This window comes from Carlito syrichta, unplaced genomic scaffold (genome assembly GCF_000164805.1).
Source record: "Carlito syrichta isolate Samal-C Ts95f unplaced genomic scaffold, Tarsius_syrichta-2.0.1 Scaffold305978, whole genome shotgun sequence".
In the NCBI taxonomy this organism is placed as follows: Eukaryota; Metazoa; Chordata; class Mammalia; order Primates; family Tarsiidae; genus Carlito; species Carlito syrichta.
In genome coordinates, this window is record NW_007250074.1 from 115,579 (window position 1) to 137,267 (window position 21,689).

The 21,689-nt window shown below is 40.1% G+C and overlaps 1 protein-coding gene across 2 annotated transcripts in view; it reads right to left on the reverse strand.

Annotated features, from left to right (window-relative positions):
* FBXL7 (F-box and leucine rich repeat protein 7) overlaps nucleotides 1-21,689 on the reverse strand; it is a 303,797-nt gene that overhangs the window by 85,709 nt on the left and 196,399 nt on the right. The gene's annotated exons all lie outside the window — the stretch shown is intronic.

Sequence of the window (21,689 nt, forward strand, 5' to 3'; positions counted from 1 at the left end):
ATGAGGGAGCCAGCAAGATAAATATGCTAATTCAAAAGCAAATAAGAAAAATATATAGACAATGAGACAAAATTTTGGAATAAGTTCTCTGTGTCAAATACAAACCTAGATGATGTTCTACAGGAAATATATCTCTTTTTGTGGTCAGAAATCATTTGAACTTTACTGGACAAAAATATGCAGGTTAACATGTAACAACATAGAACTTAGGCTTTTAATTAATAGCATTTAGTGAACAAAACAAAGTTGCATTCCCTAAATTAGTATATCATCCTTGAGTGGTCTTGTTAATCAGTGCTCTTCTATGACATTTAAATGACATGCTACCTTTTTTCTGCTTTATTTCCAAGTTCCAATGCCTAGTTAGGATCTTTCCAGAAGCAGAAAACTGACAAACAAGTGCAATGAAGATACTAATGTTTTGTCTACAAATGGCTCTGTAGTTCACCATTTTGTAATTTACAAAATTGCCTAGATGGTGAAAATGGTACCTGGATCTTTCTGATACAAGAGGAGTGAATGTTGTAGTCTAGGAATAGAAACCAGATCTCCCCTCTAAAACTGTGTGACTTAAATATATATTCCAAATGAAAATGATCATTTTTGTCAAAGTACTTAGTATCATCATGAAAACCTGAGAAGGTCTGCACACCTCCTCTCAAACAGCACTGAAAAACCTCTGCAAGGAAGGAAAAACGATGGCTTGAGAATGACATTCCTGATCCGGATGGAAAGGCAAACAAATCTCCTTGTAGTGTTATGGCATTTCTTAGTTTGAATATGGATCTCTGACCATCATAAAGACAAATGACAAAGCTTGGCCCAATGCAGCTAGTAACACAGTCAAGGGTAAAATTGGAAAGACTCGTTGTGTGTGACTACTTTAGAATGAAGAGCCTTGCTTCACGTTTGCTGAAACCAAATCAAGAAGGAGAATGTTGGAGCTGGTCTACTGCAGCAAAGCAGCATACATAGTCTACACAGGGAGTGCTATAATCTGTCTGTTTTTGTCCCCCTAAAATCCATACGTCAAAACCTAATCCCTGGCCAGGTTCAGTGGCTCAGCCTGTGATCCCAGCACTTTGGGAGGCTGAGGTAAGTGGACTGCCTGAGCCTGCAGGTTCGAGACCCACTTGGGCAACTTGGTGAGACCTCATCTCTACAATACATCAAAAATTAGCCGGATGTGGTCATGCGCTCCTGTTGTTCTGGCTACTTGGAAGGCTGAGGTGGAAAGATCGCTAGAGTCCAGCAGGTTGAGGCTGCGGTAGCTGGGAGCGTGCCACTGCACTCCAGTCTGGGTGACAGAGTGAGACTCCAACTCTAAAAAACAAACAAACAAACAAACAAACAAACCCAAAAAACCTAATCTCCAAGGTGATACTATTAATGGGGGGGGGGACTTAGGAGATAATCAGGTCACGAGGGCTCTGACCCCATTAAGAGGATTAGTGCCCTCATAAAAGTAATCCCAGTGAATATGCCTGCCCTTTCCACCATGTGAGGACACAGCAAGAAGGCATCATTTACCAAACAGAAACGGAGCTCTGCTGGAACCTTGATCTTGGACTTTCCAGCTTCTTGAATTATAAGAAATACATTTTTGTTGCTTGTAAGCCACACAGTTTGTGCAGCCAAAACAGTCTAAGACAGAGATTATCTTTGAACTTCTGTCTCAATCATTTCGATGTACAGGATGAAGGCCTCTGAGATTTCTGATTGCCTTGGTTTCTCTCTGCATTCGGTTAAAGAGTATCTATAGAATCACCTGAGCCCAGCAGGTCAAGGCTGCAGTGGCCATGAGTGTGCCATTGCACTTCAGCCTGGGCAAAAGAGTGAGACTTCAACTCAAAAAAAAAAGTGTCTATAAACTCAAGATTGTTGTATGTCACCCAAATGTCTGTATTTGCATTCCTTGTTCTACTGATACTCACTTGCAAAAAATTCCTGAATTAAAGTGACTTGTATTAAGAAACTTTAGTTGGAATCAAGGAACCAAAGAAAACTAACAGTGGAAAAGGATTTCTTTCTATCCAGGCCAGGAATTATCAAGCACCTGAGAATCAAGATTTTTATTCATATTTCTTAGAATTATTCAAACTTTGTGACTTTTGAATACCTAACTTAACATGGTGGTAAAACAAACTGATATTTATTAAAGAACAAATGACTTCTTGCTTGATTTATTCCCCAGTAAGTGTGATGTCTAGGATTTGTAAAAACAAACTAAACAGATGTAACAAAATAATATTTCAGGATATTAAAGGGCTGCCATTCTCAGAGATTACTTGCTTCTAAGATCTATTTCTCCACTACTAAAGCAGCACAGATAGCTTTCTCTACGTACTGCCCTCAGGGAAAGAGTAAGACAGGGAGAGCTTCAAATAGGTTTTCAAAATTCTTAGCAGAGACAGCAGTCTTTAAAGTCAGAATAATTTAAATTCAAAAGAAAGGCCTGGGACTTCCCAGATAAAAAAAAGATGTGTAGGTTCTATTAACCAAAGCTTAAAGTATTTAAAGCACAGAATTTGTTCCCTAAGTCTGGAGTTTGGGGGTGGGGTGAGAGATGGCTAATTAGGACCAGTAGCTGCTTTCTTATCCTGAAGGCCAAGGATTGGGGCAGGACAGACAGCAGAGGGCCACCAGAGAGTGAACAGGGCAAGGCCACGGGAGCAGCAGTGTGTGCCAGAATTTTTTTTTCCATCTATATTTTAGATTCAGGAGTTACATGTACATGTTTGTTGCATGGACATACTGTGTAGTGGCGGGGATTGGGTCTCAGGTGGTCCATTCCCCAGAGAGTGAACATTGTACCCATAGGTAATTTCTGAGCCCCAACTCCCTACCCCACTTTCCTCCTTATTGCTGTGGCTAGTGTCTGCTATTTCCATCTTTCACATCACTTCGGGTTGCCATGCACGCAGATAGATGTCTATTATCTTTATTCCTAACAAAAAGATGTTATGCATGTCTCTCCAGCTCTCATATTCTGCCTCTTCCTTAACCTCCCCTGTTCCCCCAGAATTTGCACCACTTTCTGCAAAGATGAATCTCCTCGCCAAGCTCCATGAGCTGGGTTGCTACAACACAGTTTCCCAGAGTGGGATCCACAAAACTCAGTCTGTGAAACCCAGACTCCTAGATTCACCCTACAGGTTGACCAATTAAAGCTTTTATAAGCATTCTGTGGACAACAGGAGCACATCCTGGTGTTTCCCTACAGAACTGGACCATAGAAATCCACTAAAACACAGATTTCTCTCTCCTAGGAATCATACTGACATCCTGTGAGGCTAGCTGTTCCTTGAATTGTGCTTGGGGACAACTGGATCACCTCCCCAGTTGTAGTCAGCATGTCCTGGGTTTGCCTCCTGTTCTAGGTCTTAACCCAAAAAGGGAGACTGCCACTCAGTATCCTTAGAGGTTTCAGAGAAGACTGTGTGACATAAAATGTCAAGGAACTAGTATGTGATAAGGTCCGAAAAGTGCCTTGTCTCTTCCGTTACTGTCTTTTCCCATATACCTACTGGTGAGAACAGAACAATTTGCAAATTCCCCTTTACTGGTTAGTTCCTCCATCAGGCAAAAGGTGAGGTTATGGACAGTTCTAGAAAACTATCACAACCCCGAGGCACAATGGCAGTCAGCACTTCATGACTGATTCCAGTTAACACTGATTGCAGTATTTTCATTAAATGTATGTATGGTAAGGTTGTTTTGTCCCCAGAATCAGAGAAATAACCAGACTCCAGGACTGAGGGCTCCCTGCTTGCATCTCTCCAGGTGTAATGGAGTAAAACAGAACTTTAAAGCAAAAAGAAAAAGAGGGGAGAGGAGGAAGGAAATCCGCCCTGGGGTGGGTAGGGGGAAGGAGCTGGGAATTGAGCCAGGTTCTCCTCTCCCATCCCTGCTCCTCCTACCCATCCCTCTCTCCCTTTAGACAAAGTCAACAGGAGCCAAAAGCACCTCCAAGACTCCAAGGCCAAGAAGTGACGAATAAACCTAATTCCAAAAATGTTCAACCTTACTGATAATCCGGGTTATGTAATTAAAATAATAAGCTAAACCTTGGAAGTAGTGGTAGGCTCTTGTCTGTTGGGGCCTCTGGTTTGTATAATTTGAGGGTCCTCTTTGAGAAGAAAGAGACTGCAGTCTTATCTGATAGCACTAAAATACCTTACTTTTGTCAAAATTTCAAAAACCTCAGTGAATACCTTCCTAGGTCTATCCCGGAACCTTGAAAGGACCCAGAATGAGGTGGGGGTTGGGGACTGAAGTGTAAGCCTCATTGGTTTCAGGGCGAATGCAGCTTTGCCCAGGAGGGTTTTAAACATGGGAGGGATGCAAGTAAGAAACACCATTAAATGAGTTTTCCTTTATGCATTTGTCATCGCAATGTGTAATTATCTGGTTATGTCTCAGAACATGAATGATTCAGATTTATATTTTATTTTAAATGACCAAAGTAGTCCTACTCTACTAACAGAAGATGGGAAACCTGAGGGTAATCACTTTCCGTGATCTTTACGAAGGAAATATCCAAGTGCATATATTATCATTTTGTTAATAAAATGGTAATATATCAAAAGCAAATGTGATGTTCACCTTTTCAAAGTTATGGGCCCACTGCAGGTTAACCATATTCTTACTTTCAGGAGCACCGCTAGGAAAATACAGACTGAGTGAGGACAAGCAAACTTACATGCCAATTGGTGAATTTTTAAGCAAAGAGAGCAAATGCTATTAGGATGAAAATAATTGCATGAGATTTTGAATCTTAAATCATTGCCATATGTTACTTGGGTGACTCCCAACATTAGAAAAAAAAATGCTGAAATGGAAAAAAAAAAACCTGTGTTTCATTTTTAACCTTTTATTTCTTGAGATGGTGTTGGGACATAGATTTTAAACACACTCACATGAAAAGTAGCTGCAGCTTTCCAAAATTATAAGATGCCTGCCTTAAAAATTCTATAATATTTGGTAATTTTTACACAAATTTCCAGGAATTACTGGCTTAGCCAACAAACAATAAGCAAAAACAAATGAAGCTCTAACCAATGAGCCTCACTAAAAAAAAAAAAAAAAAAAACAAAGATAATTACTATAGCTGACAAGGATAAAAAGGGAGGCTTCATATGACTCTGAAGTGTAAAGTGTTAATTTAAGGTCACTATTAGATAAGGATAAGAAAATTCACTGTCACTTAATTAGCTGGTCAATGCAGCTTGCAAGATAAGCTATATTAAAAACCTAATAATCCAGGGCAGTGACCTAAGCTTCAGGATACCATGAATCTTTCACTGTGCAAATTAAGGGTGCATTACTAACATTGAGGTTTTCTCATGCTTCACTTTTGCTATTTAATTAAAAATGCTAATAATCCAAAGCCCAGACAACTTTGCAGAAATCAAAAGGCATTAAGCCGGGTAGAAAAACTTCACATGAACAGGTTTTCTGTGGCATTTGTTGCCTTGTCTTCAATCTCTCAATGCCGCCAAAATTGTTTACTAGTAGGTGGACAATTTGGTAAACACGATGAATGAATTATAGCTGGTCTGGCCATACTGTTTGTCCCTTCCTCCCTCCTTTCTCTTCTTCCTTTCTTTTGAGTTGAGGTCTCTCCCAAGCTGGGGTGCAGTGGCACTATCACAGCTCACTGCAACCTCACCCTCCCAGTTCAAGGGATCCTCCTGCTTCAGCCTCCTGAGTAGCTGGGATGACAGGCATGCATCACTACCACGCCCGGCTAATTGTTTGAGTTTTTGGTAGAGACGGGGTCTCACTATGTTGCCTAGGCTGGTCTCAAGCAATTCTCTGGTCTCAACTTCCTAAAATGCTGAGATTACAGACATGAGCCACCATGCCTGGCCTGGATTGACCATATTCTGGATATGAACTATATCTAAGATTTATGCCAAATTCTGGTTGGCCTTTCCAATATAACCATAGCAAATCAGGGAAAGGCTAAACCTAAAAGGCCATCCTTGGTACTGAAGGTCTACTGGATTCCTGGAACAGAATGCTGAAGATTTGGGTCACCCGGAGGTCCTGGTTCATTTTTTTTAGATGCGTTCCACTTCATCACTTGTTGCACCGAGCCGATTGTGAAACAAGTCAAGACGTCATCTCAGAATGCGTTCAATTAATTAGAGAAGGCTCCTAGCTAGAGGGGATTTATATGTTCTATTCAGTGTATGAAAACAACCCTTCAAAGCTACATTTTAAGACTCTAACTAGGATTTACTCATTCATTGAACCTAAGGTTGTCAAATTAAATACAGGATATCCATCTTAATTTGAAATTCATATGATGAATTACTTTTTAGTATAGGAAGTCCTCAATAATGCATGGGATATAGTTATACTAGCAAGTTATATGTTGCTTTTCTGAAAATTGAATTAAACTGAGTGTCCCATATTACAGTCAGAGACAATACCTACGTAGCACTATGTCAGGTACTTAAAATGTTTTATGTGTTTTTAACTCTTGCAATAACTTCATGAAGTAGGTATTATCCTACTTCATTTTTTTTTTGAGTTGGAGTCTCACTCTGTCACCCAGACTGGAGTGCAGTGGCTGCTCCTGGCCACCGCAGCCTCGACCTGCTGGGCTCGGCAATCCTTCCGCCGCAACCTTCCAAGTAGCTAGAACTACAGGCACGTGCTACCATGCCCAGGTAATTATTTATTTATTTATTGTAGAGATGAGGTCTCACCAAGTTGCCCAGGCGGGTCTTGAACCCACGGGCTCAGGCAATCCACTCACCTCAGCCTTCCAAAGGTGCGGGATTACAGGCTGAGCCACTGAGCCCGTCTTATCCTCATGTTTCAGGTGTGATGTGAAACAAAATGAAAGCATGGGGAATAAAATAAACACTGCCTTATGAAATTAAGTATTGTCTACTTAGTTAACCCTTTACACTTCAATCTCTCAATGCCATATATCAAAAAAACAGCAGATCAAATCACTCAGCTACTGCCTTAGTCCTTTAAGTGCTTCTATGGCAATACCTGAGACCAAGTAACTTATAATGAAAAGAAACTTCATTATCAAGGTGCTGAACTTCAGGATCAACAGAAATTCCAGCAGAGCAAGGGTGTCCATCTGATGATTAGGGGGCTATAATCCATGTCTACCTGGATGCCTAAGGCTTGGATGGCTGCCTCTCTTGTGGACAGGGCCAAGGTTTTCCACAGAAAACAGCCTGAGCTGCTTGAACATAAGGATAAAAGCTTGATCAAGGTCCTTAACAATCTTTGGCATGGAGAGCTGTTGTATAATTGTAGTTGGGAAAATATTCACAGCAGGTGTTAGCAATTGTCCTCATAGGATATTGAATTTTAAGCAATTAAATTCTGGGTGAGGCTTCCAAGATAAACTGGCTACAATGCATGCCTTTTAGTAGCAGCTATAGTTTGAATGCTTGTCCCCTCCTGAACTCATGTTGAGATTTGCCTGCTACTGTGACAGTATGAGGAGGTGGAATTTTTGAGTGGTGACTGGGCAACGAAGGTTCTATTTTCATGACTGGATTAAGGCTTTCATAGTGGTGTGGGTTCATTGGCAAGTTCAAACATCTTCCCCTTTCTCTCTCTTCTCTCTCTCTCTCTCACTCTCGCTCCCCCCTCCCGCCCTCCCTCCTTGTCCCTCATTCCTTCCACCATGTAGTGACACAGAAAGGATGCCCTCACCAGATGCCAGCACCTTGATAATGAACCTTCTTTTCATTATAAGTTACTCAGTCTCAGGTATTGCTATAGAAGCACAAAAAGGACTAAGGCAGTAGCTGAATGATTTGACCTGCTATGTTTGATATAAGCTATTTCATAAGCACCAACAAAGTGCCAGTGAACATTTCTGTTTTAACCTAATTTTGTTCATTATGCAATTTCTATGTGTCAAATCTAGGAATGCCAGAGATACATAAGACAGAGAACAGAAAAGACACACACAGAGATAATTTTAATGCAATATACTGAAGGTTAGCGTGGAGATACACACAGGATCAATAGAAATTCCAGCAGAGCAGGGCCATCCATCTGATGATTGGGGGCTATAAGAAGGGCTTCGTGGAGATGATGACTGAACTAAACCATGGAGAATGAGAACAGTGGTTCATGGGGCAGGAATTCAGGAAGGTTGTTGTAGGTAAAGCGGACAGAATGAGGTGGAGAGAACCTTGACTCTCATCATCATTAGGCAGTTGGATCTACCATCCTCCCTTGAGCACATTTCTTGTATAAGAAAATAAAGCCACAGGCACAGCCTGGAGGAGAATGTCTGGCTCTTTGAAATGTCAGGAGACTATTACAAGAAGCACAGTTATACTCTGTTGTTTCAGGACTCTCCTTATTTTGACATTATTTTTCTTGATGCTGAAATAGCTTAAGTACATGATTAGGTCTCAGGGCATGTTGCCTAGAGCAAAGAGAAGAAGGTCACAGAAAAGGTTGAGGACACCTTTCCGTACCCTGTACTTAAAAGATGGAAATTTACACCCTACAGACACTATTTTCTCAAAGTACTAAAGTTTTAAAAGCTAATGTTCCTTCTTTAAAAGTTTCTCAATTTCAGATATTTAGTATTAAATTAGGAGTTGTTAAATATCTTCAAATGGGAACTCTCTCTCTGGTATTTTCAGTGATATTAAGGCCATAGTTGAGGAGTGAAAAGAAAGACTTTGCAAAAAACTGATGCTGATGTTGATTAGATATCCCCAAACTATCACAAAAATATTGGCTTCAGTATATTTAATTTTGCCCTCAAGAGAAGTCTTATTCTAGGCTTGGTGCCTGTTAACTAGGGAAGAAATGTTGACCAGGTCCACAAGCTTCTGACTCATTTCTCAGAATTTTAAATTCACAAAAAGCTCCTTGAGAAGCTTAGATGATGATGTCAGGCATAGGGTTCCGAGCACTGACCCAGCAATCATCGAACCTGTTAGTGCTTGGTTTTGTTTCTTACATGGGCAAATCATCAAATCTCTTAAGATCCCTCCTTTTCTTCATCTCTAAAAAGAGATGATGGAAGTCAACAATTACGCTGAAGAGTTCTAATTCCATAATGTGAGCTGTTGTTAGATGGAATTACTTTTACCTGCTTGCATTTCAAATCTCTAGTAATTTAGAAAAACTGCATGTGAACTGGGATAGGATCCAGGGAGCAGATGACAGTGTTTCCCATTGACCCTAATACACAGAGATTCAGAAATTAAGGAACATTTGAAATAAAATTTCCACGGCTTCATATGTTACAGCAGAAATTGGAATAATTAGTACTTCTGATACAAATATGGCAGGTCCTACTGATTTAGACACACCTGTGAGTTCTCTCTGTCAGCTAGAAGCTGGCAGAAACCTCTATCAATTCTAAATAAGTAAATTACAAAGCTGCTCTACTTATGAGTTGTAAGACTTAGTAGGTATTTTACAACAATATATGTGATGTTTTCATGGATTGAGACCGTACATTCCATTCGAAGTCTTTATTATTATTATTGTTATTATTACCAAATAAAGATTTTACCGGACTAAATTCAGATAATATATACATATTTTTACTTTTTTTAAATTTTATTTTAAAGATGTGGGGTACAATTCAGGGTTAGGTATACAAATGTTAATTATGCAGGTACCCTTGTTGATGAGAAGAGGTGTCCCCCTGCCCCCCCCAACAGTTTCCCTCAGCTGCCAATCCCACCCCAACTCCCCTGGCAGTTTCCCACTACTGCCAGTCCCTTTCTTATAGTTTTACGATAGTTGTTCAAGGTCCGTTTATGAGTGATAATATCAACATTCCTGGACACATTTCAAAAGTTCTTTGGTTCTTAGTAATCAGATAGGAATAAGGGTGACTACAACAGTTCTATTAATACATTTACTTCTGTCAGAAGCTGCATTAGCAAGCATAACAAGAAAACATAAGAAAATAAACACTGAAAATTGGACTTTTAAGGCATCTGTCATAGCTTATGGATTTTATTAAGTAAATGCCAAAATAATTAAATTACTGCAAAATTTTAACTAAATGTTCATTATTTGTTTTGGCTAAAAATAAGAAACCTAGAAAGTTTATAATATCTCATGTTCCAAAATTAATATATTTGATTTACTAAAATAAAAACTTATCACAATGAATTAGATCTGAAACTCACAGACTGGCTTTGACAATGCTCATGCATTCTGGAAACGCTTCTCAATTCTCAGAACCTTGGTTTCAAATTTGCACACACACACACACACACACACACACACACACACACACACACACACACACAAAACCAGCCTGGCAATTTTAAAAGCATTTTCAAACTATGAAAGTTTATGATTCAGGAAACAGCTTTTGAAAACTATTGTGAGGACCCTGAAACTGTTCTGCTAGGTCAGTTCCAAAGATCTAATGTAAAAAAATGCCCTGTGTTTTCCAGCATCAGTCAACGGGTGAGATTGGGTTATTTAGACCAAGCAACACTGGCAAAGGAGGCTTACAGTATTCATCTGCCATGAGGAAGAAAATTATTACTGTTTTAAATCAACAGATGGCATGCTTTCCTTTGAATTGTACTTAGCTTTTTAATAACTAATTCCAGCCATAGAAAGCCTTTTAACCTTTTTTTTAAATTAAATTTTCAATCTGGAATTTTCTTGGAAAAATGCTACGTGTTAGGAATTCTGAAGACAGCAGAGAGCGCCACAATCACAAACAAAACCTTGGCGTCATAGAAAGGGCCAAGAAACCCCCGGGGTGCGTCTGAGAAAATGAGCCACAGCCAGGTGGGAACAACACATTTTCAGAATGCATTTGGGAAACTGCCAGTGAAAATGGTTTACATTTAGTCTCAGCATTTCCAGATCAAGGGTTATAACTCTTGTGTTTGGATATCTTCTGGAACATTTTATTCACTTTGGGACATTATCTTTGAGAGGGAAAGTGTCAGGTAGAAGCTTGCTCAGAGCAGGTGAAACTGAAGGAAGGAACCTGAGTTTGGTCCATGGGGAGTCATTCAAGACAGAGGGAGGATGTAGTGTGAGGACTAGAATTCTTGGTGTGGCATCTCTGTACACTGGAGAAGGTCTTATGTGGACATGAATAAGGCTTCTTTCATGTCACTGTAGGGCACAGGTTTAAGATGGATAGAACTCACAGTGGGGTAGGTTTAGGGTAACTATGGGAAAGAGATTTCAAGTCAGGCAAGTCACCCACCTGAGTCAGAAAACTTGGGAAGTCTCCAAACAATGGCTGCCTGAACTTCGTTCACGGATCTCAGAGATTTATGAATCTGGTGAGAAGTTAGACTTGGTGACAAAGGATCTACAAATTTAGTGCATTAATTACACTTGTCATTATGTCAAATTGTAGAGAGTCTGATTTCCTTCTAGGAAATAAGTATGAGATCACATATGCTTTTAAAACACAAGCCAATTATTTCCAAATGACAGGTTATAATGACTGTGATGAGCTCAGAGATCTGTTATTGAAACAAACTCATGATTATAATTGTTAAATTAAGTATGAGAATGATTAAAGAAGTTGCTAATGGATATTCTTTGCTGCCACACATTGGACTCAGTGGAGTGTCTGGTTATTACGTACATGTGTCTATTCATCCACGCATAAGCACAGACAATGCAGAAAAATGGAAAATGGCTTCTAGAGAAACAGACATTCTTCTTGTAAAGGCATATCAGACCAGTCTAGTTATCACACGAGGTCATGCAAAGGCCTCTGCAACTTGATTCCCTGGGTTCAAATGCAGTCTCTATCATTTATTAGCTGTGTGGTCCTGGGTGACTTACTCTACCTGAGTGGCTTTCAGTGGGGCCCTGGAATGGCAGTATCATCAACAGCATCACCCAGGAACTTGCTAGAAATGCAAATTCTCAGGCCCTATCCCAGCCTCCCAAATCAGAAACTCTGGTAGTTAAAATAAACCCTTGAGGTCAGGGGTCCCCAACTGTGGCCTCTTAGGAACCGGGCCACCCAGCAGGAGGTGAGCGGTGGGTGAGCGAGCGAAGCTTCATCTGTATTTACAGCTGTTCCCCATGGCTGGCATGACCGCCTGAGTTCCACCTCCTGTGGAACAGTCCTGAAAAATCTGCTTCCATTTTCAACATCCTATCTTTGTGAAGCAGGGTTTTCTGCTGTAACAGAAACCCAAACGAGATTATAGAGTAAACTGGACATAAGCAACACACTTTGGGTGTCACTGTGTCCCCTTACCCCCGGGTGGGACTATCTACTTGCAGGAAAATGAGCTCAGGACTCCCACTGGGTCTGCATTATGGTGAGTTGTGTAATTATTTAATTGTATATTACAATGTAATAATAATAGAAATAAAGTGCACAATAAACGTAACGCACTTGAATCATTCCTAAGCCATCTCCCCCCACACTTCCCAGTCCTCGGAAAAACTGTCTTCCACGAAACCAGACCCTGATGCTGAAAAGGTTGGGGAGAGCTGCTTTAGGTGACTTCTGATACACACTAACATCTGAGAACTCCTATTCTATCTTACATGCCTCAGTTTTCTCATCTATAACATGGGAGCAAATAGGGTTATTGTGAGAAATGGGTTCCGCCTATGATGACAACAGTGCATGATACAGGCTAAGCCATATTCAAGTGTGATCTTACATTACTATACAGATCTTAACAACCTATAAGAAAAAAAGAAAGCAACATCAACTCGAATGTTCCTGTTATTTAGAGACAGAAAAAAAGAGGAAAGCTGTTATTTTGCTAAGTGTGATAATTAAAATAATGACATCCATTGGAATATAGAATGTCTCTCACACCAGAGCTGACAGAAATTCCTAGGGAGGAAGGGTTGATCAAGCCACCCTCAGAAAGCAGCCTTGTCACCCTCATTGCCAGGGTCTAGGCATGCCACTCTGTGGACTCTGAAGAACATCACTTGGTTGAAAGCTAATCCATACCAAACCCTACATAGAATGGTGTGTATTTTTAATGCCTTTTAAAAATTTTATTTTAGATGCAAGGGATGCATAAGTAAATTTGTTACACAGGCATATTGTGTGAGTGTGAGGTTTGGGTTCTTACTGGGCTTGTCACCCAAATGATAAGTGTGATACCCACTGGGTAGCTTTTCAGTCCTTACTTTCATTTTCCCCCTCCCTTTTAGGCATGCCCCCATGTCTGTTGTTCCCATCCTTATGCTCATGTGTACCCAGTGTTCCCACTAAGTGCTTCACCTTAGAAGAGAAAACATGCAGTTACAGTTGTCTGTTTCTGCATTAATCTGCTTAGAATAATGGCCTCCAGCTGCAACCAAGGACACGATTTTGTTCTTTATGGCTGTATAGTAGAATGGTTTTACTGAGGCAGTGAAAGAAGCTTTATTTAAAATGGCAGACCCTCATGTCCATTTCCAAGATGGAGGTTACTCGGGGCTCTGCAGTTCTCCATGACTGAGAAATTCAAGGTTGGCTAATTTAGGCACTGTAGGAATAAGATGGAAACAAAGACAAAGAATGCTCAGGCATTTTCAGTTCATCCTCCTCACAGCTCAGATGTCAGCGATGCGTTCTCCTCTGAGAGGCAGTAGAGTTTGGTGGATATGAGTGAGGGCTCTGGAATTTCATCTTTCAAAATCTAGAAAACCTTTAATCCTAGATATCCAAATGGGTATGGTTGTGATGATGGGGACGATGTTACTCTCCTCATAAAGCTGTGAGACTCAGATAAGGGAAAGAATGAAATGGTGACCACCCAGCAAGGGCCTGATATACATTCACCATTGATCAAGTGTCAATTTTCACAGCGAAATAAATAGCCCAACTACCCCCCGCCAAACAGTGGCAGGAGTGAAATTTTAAGCCCCGTCCATCTGACAGCAAGATACAAAGGAAAAATCCCCCTCAGCTGGAATTTATTTATAAAAATTTATTTATTTATTCTTACATGTTTAAACTGCAGTCCCCAGATTACTCTTTTTTTTTTTTGAGTTGGAGTCTCACTCTGTCGCCCAGACTGGAGTGCAGTGGCCGTTCCCGGTCACCACAGCCTTGACCTGCTGGGCTCCGGCGATCCTTCCTTCTCAGTTTTCCGAGTAGCCAGAATTACAGGCGCGCGCTACCATGCCCGGCTAATTTTTTGATTTATTGTAGAGATGAGGTCTCGCCTGCCCAGGCGGGTCTCGAACCCGCGGGCTCAGGCAATCCACTCACCTCAGCCTCCCAAAGGCGCGGGATTACAGGCTGAGCCACCGAGCCCGGCTCAGATTACTCTTTATTTGATGCAGTACACCTATTAAGATGTTTTTTCCACTGCTCAAAACAGTTTTTGAACTCATCAATTTTGAGACCTTTTAGTGCTTCTGCCGTTTTTTGTTTTACCTCTTCCATTTTGACAAAACACTTCCCTTTTTTCATCGGGGAAGCAAAAAAAAAAAAAAAAGTCACTGGAGCAAAATTGGCTGAAAAGGGAGGGTGGGGCATGAGGGACATGCCATTTTTGGTTAAAAACCACTAAACAGTGTGGTATGGGAAGGTATGTTGTCATGGTAGAAGAAGAACCAGTCACCTGTTTGCCTTAACTCTGGACATTTCTTTTTCAAATCATCAACCTTCTCAAAACTTCCAACGTCTTCCAGGAAGAATATTTTGACGATGACTAAAGTTTAGACATGTAAGAATAAATATACATTTTTTAAATAAATAAATTCCATTTTGGGGGATGCCCCCTCATAAGTGCCATCCTCCCTGTGCAATGCTTCCTTGAGAGCTGTCATGTTAGAGCAACTTGAGGCTGGGGTCTCTTAAGAAAGATACAAGATTTAACTCACTTACAATTATGAAGTTAAAAAGTAATCCCCACAAAAGGAAGACTGATGCTAGTAACGTAAAAAGAACTATTTTATGAAAAGATATTTTTAGTCAGTAACATGAGTAAAATTTTGATTTCCATTAGTAAAATTCCCAATGATTTCCTACCTTTGGAAATTAATTCATAACGAAGCTTTCCAATTACCAAACCATTTAGTCGGAACCTACCCTGTGCCAGACACTATTCAGTGGGATGGGGGAAGCAAAGCTGAGTGAGAGGTACCCTTGCCAACAGGGAGACAGCATTCCAAAGGACGGCAGCTCAATTCTATGCCAGACCATTGCGATTTCAGACCAACACATCGGATTTCAGGAGTGGGTGGAGGGGTGTGCAGGCATCAGTATTTTCTAAAAGCTCTCTGGATGACAATGAGGGCCCAGAACCGTGATGGGGGAAGGGAACCGACTCTCTCCCGGACCGCTTTCAGGTCCTGGTTTTCATTCGCTCTCCAATGGCCTTTGCGCAGTCAGGCACTCCTTCATCCAACTGGTCCTTGTTCCTGATGGAGAAAATTCAGGACCACGGCTGAATCTTGAGGTGTGGCCAAGTCCTCAGGAAGAAAAGTGTAAGATCCAGAGGAAGGAATTCACTCGATAGCAAATGGGAAAATGAAAACTGGATGCTGTGGAGGAAACCCCCACGAATCCAGAAAACCAAGAGGAGTGAGATCTGGGAGAGGTTTCTCGTATGGGGCTTGCCCCAGGGGAAGGAGGAAGAAAGACAGATGGGACAGGCTTGATGGTGTTTTCATGAGAAAATTAAAAAGAGGGAACGGCAAGTTAGAGTGAAGACAGAATAGACAATAGCTGATGGAGCACTCTCAGAAGAGAGGAAGGAATGAGATCCAGAATCAGGTACTGGCAGGAGCCTTCCCAGGTAAGAAGATGTCTCTCTCAATGAGGGTACCTCAGAGGCGGTGAGGACAAAAGCAGACAAGGGCAGAGCCAGAGCAAGGGCAGTGTGTGGGGTGACTGTAGCTATATAAGGTATGGGGCAGGGGCCTGGGTGGCAACAACGTTTTCTATACCGTAAAATAATGATAAAGGTGCTTCTTAAAACAAACAAACAAACAAACAAAAAACACTATTGTTTTTTGAGACAGGGTCTCTCTGTCATCCAAACTGAGTGCAGTGGTATGATCATAGCTTACTGCAGCCTCCAACTCCTGGCCTCAGGTGATCCTCATACCCCAGTCTCCTGAGTAGCTGGAACTATAGGTGTTCTGCTATACCTGCATAATGTTTGAAAAAAATTTTAATGGTCATCGGGTCTTGCTATATTGTCCAGACTGTTCTCCAACTCCTGGCCTCAAGCAATTCTCTAGCCTTGACCTCCCAAAGCCACCGTGCCCAGCCTAGGGTGCTTCAAATGTTTAAGTGTGAGGGGCCTTCCAGATCTAGACTAGAGTTCATGCCATGAACAAACAAACAAACAAACAAAGACTCCATGTGTTTGCATTTCTGCAAGGAATACAAAACACTCCTAACATTTATTTTCACTGGATTCTGAATAACAGAGCTAGTCTATTTTCATTCTAGAAGTCAATATGGGGGTCAGACGTGCCTCCTAATATTGTTTTGAAAAGGAGGAGAAATCACAGGAAGACCTTTGCCACAGAGCATAGTTTTCTACATTCTGTCACTAAAGATTAATAAGCACAACTCAAACCTGGCCGGTGTGAGGCACCATCTCTCTTTCTGAAGCAGCTAGTCCCTTTGAAGATTTTCTTACCAGCATTAGAACTCAGATAGTGCTCACACCATGAAGCCCATTGATAGTGGCTGCAGGTGTGTCCTCAAGGGGCTGCTAGGAAGTTCCAACAAAGAATCTTGAATTTGCAAACCAGTTGATCTCAAATTCACTCAGCGCTTTTGTGGCTTTCGTGGTGATGGCTTCAAGAGGGTATCTTATATTAAAGAATATACTGTCACTTACTAGAAACACTTTCCCCTCTATTGGGCCTATGTTCTAAAATGTCAGTTTCAACGTGAAAGGAAAAAAAGGCATTATTTCACTTTGTCTCTAGCTTTTTAAATATGTTGAGATCACTCTTGGAATGAAGTACACAAATGCTTAGCAGTCATCATAATGATAACGTAATAGGTGTTTTTAAAATGTTAGTTTAGATTTCCAAACATCCAGATGTTTAGCCTTTGCTGACAGTATCCAGATGACTAATGACATTTTTTTCAGTTTTCATACAGCTACGTGTCTTTCTATGGAGCCACAACCCTTATAGCTGCAACAGTATAATTAGGAATCCAAACTATTCTTCTCTCATATAGGACCCCTGTGAGTAAACTGAGGCTTGCTGGCCAACTCCAGTCCTGACCTTTTCTGTACCTATAGTCTCTGGCTATTTTCATGCTACAAGACAAAGCTGATCAAGTAGCTGGCAACAGTGACCCTGTGGTTTGCAATGTAGAAAAATATTTACTGCTTGGCCCTTTGTGGAAAAAGTTGGCAAATGCTTTATGTAGGTCATCTCCTTTCCTTAGCTAATTGGCTTCCCTGTAATTGTCTTTTAGAGGTTATAGTAAAGCGGTATACTTCTGACGAGCATTAATGATAAACAGTTCTAGAGGACACACAGATGATTGTGGCCATTGCTCAGGGGAGAGCTTAATGGAGCTTCATATTTAGGAGGTCACTGGGTTAACTGCCCTTCACCTTGAAATCATTATGTATTTGGTGAGGGAAATGGCTAATTTCAGACACACAGGTAAATGAATAACTCCTACGTTCTTTACTGTTTCCAGTTTTATAATTTACTCTGAGGGAACTTTAAATAATATACAGGTAGATAGATACACAATGCTACAAGAAATGATGGATCACTCAAATTCATTCTAATATAAAGATTTAAATCTCATCCAATTGTATTATACAATAAGTATAGCTAATATGCTTATTTAATGACCAATGTTAAATTGGCATGCAGATCTAGAAAGCTACAGATTTAGAAAAACATTTACAAGTAGTTATTTTACATCTTCCTATATCCTTGAAAACTTTACGTTTTGTAAAAGCTACTTTTTAACCTATTATTTAATGATTTTTTTTAAAAGAAAGGAATAATTTGGCCACCTCACAACTCATGACAAATCTGAATCACTAAGTATTTGCTGAAAAGCTTAGAAATGGACTTCCTCAGCAGAATAAATTGGATAAAAAGGGATATAGCAATGTTTTCCCTTCTACTGTCATGCCTAATAGTATAAAATGATCCTTCCTTTTTCTCTGCGTTGAGAAGCAAGAGGAAAAACCACAGCATATCCACTGTCTAGATTCTTATGTTCTCATTGAAGCTTATCTGGGCATCTATCCTAGCAAAGAAAGAGCTTTGCCAGATTTAACCACCTTATAAATACTACATGCAAACACAGACACACACACACTCACATGCACACACACACAGTTTACTAGGTTAATATATCAACATCTTATACGTAGATTGATACACACCCTGTACTGGAGGTTAGAACAACAGGAACGCCTGCACTTTCCCCAGCCCCTATTCCACATACTCAGTCTGCTGCCTGAGTGCTAGCTGACTTTGCTCCGTGTGGAGCTCTAAAGAAAGCACAAATGACCAAAGAGAAATCACAGAGACACAAATGTTTTTTGGTCTTTATTTCTCGGTTGACTTCACCTATATGCAGTCTCTAAAATTTCTCACCTGTTCAATCTTCACTCTCATGTGCTAACTCTAAAAACTCTTCTTATCCATTACTAAGCTAGAAAATTCTACTGGCTGGTCAGAAATTGTGATTCAGACAGAGGTGAAAATATATTTTCCTTAAAAAATTTTGTTTTTGTTTATTTTTCGCTTTTTTATAGAGATGAGGTCTTGTTATGCTGCCCAGTTTGATCTCAAACTCCTAGGCTCAAGCGATCCTCCTGCCTTGACCTCTCAAAGTGCTGAGATTACAGGCATAAGCCACCATGGCTGGCCTTCTTTTTTAAAGTTAGCAAAAGTCATGCATTTAGGAAAGAAGGTCTCCATCACATCAATTGTCTTTTAAAAGAATATCTATCTGTTCCTTGGGACATATCCATCCGTCACTGGCAAAGCATCTGACAATTCCTCTCGTCACTTTTTGCAAGTTGTAAGAGGTACCACTCCCATTTCACAGTGAGAAAAACTAGAGTTTAGTCAGAGTAAATGACTTGTCCAAAGTTTACAGCAGAATTGGGACCTGATTCCAGGCTTCAGGGCTCTAAGTCCAACAAACTCACCATTACCTCACATTCAGCCTCATATATCTCATGGGTCTAAGGAACAAAAACAATTTGCACAGAAATTGGGAGAGCTTTGTTTATTCTTTTAAACAGACGTTGATTTATTTTTTGACAGGGATTAATTTGTTATGGAATCATATTTCATTTTCTAACAAAATCCTTAACATGACTATCTTACTGGGAAATTCTGTATAGATTGTCAACTTTGTTGCCTTCACAATGAAAAATAAACAGCTGCAATGCAATATCTCTAAATTGATTTTAAGAGTGACATCTGAAACAAGTCAAATATCTGTGCCAAAATGGTGTGAACAACTATACGTATGTATACACACACACACACACACACACACACACACACTTTAAAAAAATGTATCTGTGCGTGATAATGCACAGAAACTGAAAACAAGTATGAGGCAGGGTCTTGGATGACTCCTCATTTCATAGATGAGAAAAATGTGGCCAGAAAGGATTAGGACTTTATTCAAAGTCAGTTAATATCAGAGCCAATAGTCTTGTCATTAAGTCATCCTGTGTTACTGTTATGTTTACATCAGGATTTGGCTATCAAATTAACTGAGTGTTCACTGGAATCAAAAAGAGCAAGGTCCCTACAGGTACAGAGAGTCCAAGAATATTTCACAAAATGAGAAGTGCCACCAGTCTGCTAAAAATTTTTTTCTATTGGTGGATTTTACCTCATTGACCCACACTCACCCACTCAGAGCTTTTTCAAATTTACAGTTAAGGCCGGGCGTGGTGACTCACACCTGTAGCCACAATGCTTTGGGAGACTGAGACAGGAGTGTCAAGACCACCTTGCTTGAACAACACAGCAAGACCCTGTCTCTACTGAAGATACACACACACACACACACACACACACACACACACACACACACAAAAGAAAAAGAAAAAGCCAGGTGTAGTGGTACATGCCTGTAATCCCCGCTATTTGAGAGGCTGAAATGGGAGGATGGCTTGAGGTTACAGTGAGCTATGATTGTGCCACTGCACTTCAGCCTGAGCAACAGAGTAAAATCCTGCCTCAAAAAAAAATTATAGTTAAAAAAAGTTACAAGGTCAAATGCTTTTTATTTGTATTCTTCAGAACAAAGTAGTAAGTGAATTAAAAGGAAAACAAGTTATTTGGTCATTTATTTCCACCAGTTAATTTCGAGTATTTTTAACAGAATGATGAGATCAAGCATGAGGAAACGATTACAGTAGTTTTTATTATAATAATTTATTTCTGAGCACCCAAATGTTTCCAAGGACCTAATATGTTTTAATTGTGGCTTCTATCTATGTTTTTAGGTAGATGTGGAAAATTTGCATCACATTGGAGAGAATCCAGTGCAATTTTCACATATAAACATACTGTCATAGCTTTCTCCAGACAGTTTTAAATGAAACATATAATACAAATTAATCTGAAATAAAGTTTCTCAAATACAGCCATTGGCTGTCATCTTACTAAAAAGCACTCTTCAGCCAGAACTCAATATCTAGACGTTTGATTTAGCGCAGGCTACTGAGATCTGACAAAAGCAAGAAAGTGTGAAAATTTAAAACCCTTAAAGCAAATACAGGACACTTCATAAGTGATGAAAATAATTGTGTATAAATCCTGTATTTTATTTTAATCTCTCACAAAATTGTCCTCTTAAATTTTAAAGTATCTTGAATGAGTAGACTTAAATGTTCCCAAAATAGTCTCTTAAGGCAGAGTTATCCCATCAGCAGCAAACGATGCTCATCACCTTCAAATATTTCTCATTAAATAGGGATTAATTCACAAGGCTCCCACTCTGCTAAGGACCCACTGTAAATATGCAATAGTTAAGGGAAAGTTGCTAACATCATTATTAAAAGTGCTAATGTCCCAAAGAGCTTAGCAAGTATGCCTGTGTAATGAGTACATCAAAAATTCTGTTTCCATGGAGGCTGGACAGCTATTTTGCATTGAAACCCTATTCAAAGTTGTACATGTATGTTTCTTTGCCTCCAAGAGGCATTTTTTGCATCCCTTCCTTTCTGCATTCCTCTTAAACAAGGAGGTAATTAGCTGTAAAAACTGTTATCAGATGCCAACAGTTATAGAGAAAGATTCCAATACTACCTCCAGAACTGGAGTGACAAGTTGGTAAAAAAATTGGTACTCACTGGTTGGTAGAATTAAAAAAGCATGGAGTCTCAATTTAATAAAGAATTGCTAAATATCAAAAGAAAACTGCCTGTGTCAAATTAAGAGTGCATTTTGAAGCCGAGGTGGGAAGGTCCTTGACGCCAGGAGTTCCAGACCATCCTGGGCAACATAGTGAGAGTCTGTCTCTATAAAAAAATTTTAAAAAATTAGCTAGGCATGATGGTGCATGCCTTTAGTTCTCGCTATTTGTAAGGCTGAGGTGGGAGAATTGCCTGAATCCAGAAATTTGAAGGTTGCATGGAGCTATGATTGCACCACTGCACTCCAGTCTGGGCAACAGAGTAAGACCCTGACTCTATTGATGATGATGATGATGATGATGATGATAATTGAATGCATTTTGGACCTAGCATGTATGGAGTTAGAAATGATTGTTTAGTATCAGCCAT